Genomic DNA, 4,489 nt, shown 5'->3' with positions numbered 1-4,489 from the left:
CGTTTTTATTTATTATCATTTCTTTTTATAATTTTCTACAGCCAAATTTAATAGTGCAGTAAGATTAGTTCATTTATTCACGGGCTATAGTTACAGAAGTAGCTTGATACGAACATTAGGGAAAATTACCGCTAAGAACATAAAAACATATGAGTGGAGGAGACTACAAGAGACCATAGGGTCTACACTAGGCAGTTACATGTCTCATACTACCTCTCATTCCCATCCAGAAAATTATCTAATATTTTTTTAAATAGTTACTAAATTTACTTCATTGGTTTGTCTACTCAATTCTATTGATAAACTAGTTCATGCCCATTTCCTTCCTAAACCTGGTTTAAACAAGGATAAGCTACTGCTATCTACGATCATTAAAATAAGTGAAAAACTATACCCAAAATGTCTCAAGTTTTGTTGGATCTGCTGCATATGTTGTGGTGTACATATTGAGTAGTGTATCCCATTTATGAAGATGGTCATTGTACTCTATGATAAATAGACGAGAAAATTGATGGGCCGACCGAATATTGGATTCACTTATTACATTAGCATTTCTATGGTATAAAAAATATTTATATATATAGGGGAAAATCCGGTAAAAAATACAGGAAAGAAAAAAAAATCATTACTAGATCAGAGTTGTTTTCGGATGAGTGAAAGCATGTGAGAATTTTCTACTGAGAATCTAGAGTGTTTATAAAAAAAAAAAATATCTCCCATATATGGAAATGAAGTAGAAATCTACTGGTAGACTCCTAATCTGAATGATTACAAAAGACTATTCCCATCGGAGTCAACATAAACTTTGGCATCACCATCATCATCGCCATCATGAACACCATCACCATCGTCATCATATTAACATCACCATCACTGCAATCATCACCATTACCCTCATCATCGTCGTCGTCGTCGTCGTCGTCGTCGTCGTCGTCGTCACTAGCTCCATCACCACCATCACCATTACTGCCATCATCATCACCATCACCGTCATCACCCTCACCATTTTCAGCACCATCACTACCATCATCATCATCATCACCATCTTCAGCGCCATCACCATACAAGCCTTTCCTTCTTGTAGAAAACTGTGTTCGGGCGGCAAATTTATTGTTAAGCTATTCCCCCGACAGCAAAATCCAGAGCCCAGAAATCAGTCTATCAGGGATACCATCATTCTTCCTGATATGCAATTACAATTTCCAATGCCATTGATAATTTAATAATGCACAATTCATATCATTAATTCGTGAACATGATATCTCTCACATGCAATGTCTTTATAAGCTCACAAAAAGCTAAACGTTAATTGAAATTGTAAATAATTTGTTTATGCCTTAGCAGTTGCGACTTTATTAATAATTCAGTTTTCCGAAGTAAATGGGTTGAAGGAATATGTGAAAATGAAATATATACTCTATAGTATATTCTCACATTGAAAAAGAAATCACTGTTGTTTACATAAAAAGAAAAATCTACATTTCACCAATGATCCACATTTGACCATTTTTAGCCTAAGAACAAACTGAAACGCAGGCGATACAGGCGGCACAGGCGACAGAGGCGTTGGAAGCGACACAAGGGATGCAGGCGACGTATGTGACACACGCGACACAGGCGACGCAGGCGAAACAGGTGACGCAGGCGAAACAGGTGACGCAGGCGACGCAGGCGATACACGCGACGCAGGCGAAACAGGTGACGCAGGCGAAACAGGTGACGCAGGCGACGCAGGCGACGCAGGCGAAACAGGTGACGCAGGCGACGCAGGCGACGCAGGCGAAACAGGTGACGCAGGCGAAACAGGTGACGCAGGCGACGCAGGCGATACACGCGACGCAGGCGAAACAGGTGACGCAGGCGAAACAGGTGACGCAGGCGAAACAGGTGACGCAGGCGACGCAGGCGACACAGGCGACACACGCGACGCAGGCGAAACAGGTGACGCAGGTGACGCAAACAACACAGGCAACACAGGTGACACAGGTGATTCAGGCGACATAGGCAATACACGCGGCACAGGCGACGCAGGCAAAACAGGTGACGCAGGCGACACAAGTGACACAGGCAACACAGGTGACACAGGTGACGCAGCACAGAGCAAAGGCAGACTTTCTATTGCTGAATTAAAAAACAGATTGACTGAACTTGTCTCACACTTTAAATGCTTCTAGATGTACTACTTTCTCAGCATTCCAAATGAGAGAGAGATTCCATTGACTGAACTTGTCTCACACTTTAAATGCTTCTAGATGTACTACTTTCTCAGCATTCCAAATGAGAGAGAGATTCCAACTGTACTTCAATTTAGCCACAGGAACTCTACCTTTGCTCTGTGCTGCGTCACCTGTGTCACCTGTGCTGTGTCGCCTGCGTCTCAGTTTGAGCTCAGACTTACTGATGCTGTTCATCCAATAGTAACAAGAGTCAATAACCTTTATTGAATGTTGATATTAGGAATTTCTAAAATATAGAAACCCCTTAGGAAAATAAACATGAATATTCTAAAGTCCCTCAGAATTCTAGATTTCGAGACTAAGTCAAAGAAACGATAATTAATTAACCAACGTTCGAAAATTATTTTTGAGGAAGTCGATGGTATTCCTAATAAATAAGTAAATACATGAATGAATAGATAAATAAGTAAATAAATCAATTAATTGATTAATTAATATATAGATAAATAAATTAGTAAATAAGTACGTAAATAAGGAAACGAAAATAAAATAAATAGGTAAGCAGATAAATAGATAAATAAACAAACAAATAAATAGAAAATCAAGTAAATGAATAAATAGAAAAAGAAAAATGACAAATTAAATGAATTTACTAACCCACTCCGTACTGTTTGGTAATTACCACTTTTATTTTGGTGTTGTCATGCTATCTTCTCATGTCACTCCTTTGATAACACAGAGATCGATATTTCCTCAAGATTAAGGAGGAGCCGCGAAGTTGGTCCAACCCACGGTGGAAAACCCAGAGGAATCCACAATATTACTGACTAGACGATTCCCAGGAAATTGGTTTAACGTCGTGAAATCCCCCTTATCAGGAGGCTATGACGGTCACTCTTACAGAGGACTTTGTAGCCTGGAATATAAAGAGCCATTCCCATGGTCCAACTCGCTGGAGGCAGAGTATCGATTTGCTGTCGCCTCGACCTCCGTCGCAAGTAGCGCTCTAATCCACTCGGCCAACGATCATATTTGTCACAGAGAGATCACCGTATTACAGAAACCGTGTTATGGCCCCATCAATAAATGGATGGGAGAACACTGAGGAATTGGACTCAATTACATTGTGGAATGACAATATTTGTCAAAGCTTATATTCATTTTGTCTTCTCTCCTGCCGTAATTTTGTGCTTAACTTTCCAATGTAGTACGTTAACAACTTGATTACCAACATTACCAACAGAAACAGCATCGTCATCATCAACAACAACATAAAAAAAAACAATAGTACAACAACACCAGCAATACCAAAAATATCAGTACACCAATAAAAACAACGACAGCAAGTACAGCAAGAACAACAATGACATCAACACTATTACCAACATTACAAATATATAACAAACATATGGTTGAAAAACACATTCGTTTCTTATGTATATATATATATATATATATATATATATATATATATATATATGTATGTCTGTATGTATGTATGTATCATGTAAGTGGAGTAGGAAATACAGGAGTCTTAGTCCGAGTTTATTCCTGACTAGTTTCGCAGGTATGCTTTATCCTTTGAAAAAGCATACCTGGAAAAGTAGTCAGGAATAAACTCGGACTAAGACTCCTGTGTTTCCTACTCCACTTACGTCAACCTGTCAGAATGTCTCAATACACACACACACACACACACACACACACACACACACACACACACACACACACACACACACACACACACACACACACACACACACACACACACACACACACACGCCACACACACACACACACACACACACACACACACACACACACACACACACACACACACACACACACACACACACACACACACACACACACACACACATATATATATATATATATATATATATATGTATATATATATATGTGTGTGTATGTATGTATGTATATATATATACATATGTATGTATATATATATATACAGTATTTGTATATATATATATATATATATATATATATTTATATTTATATAGGTATATATATAAATATATATACTTATATATATTTATTTATATAGGTATATATATAAATGATAACAACAAACTCCCGTTTCTTGATGTTATGGTAGACGCATCATCTGACAACTTCATCACTTCTGTTTACCGCAAGCCCACCAATGCTGGGAAATGCATGAACGGTGAGAGTGAATGTACGGCTGAGTACAAAAGAGGTGTCATTAAGGCCTATGTGCGACGGGCGATTAAGGTTTGCTCGTCCTGGCATTCTCTTCACTCAGAACTTCAATACCTACGCCAGCT

The sequence above is a fragment of the Oratosquilla oratoria genome, chromosome 37 (genome assembly GCF_046742065.1).
Source record: "Oratosquilla oratoria isolate Oo_2021 chromosome 37, ASM4674206v1, whole genome shotgun sequence".
NCBI lineage: Eukaryota > Metazoa > Arthropoda > Malacostraca > Stomatopoda > Squillidae > Oratosquilla > Oratosquilla oratoria.
This window is presented reverse-complemented; position numbering follows the sequence as displayed.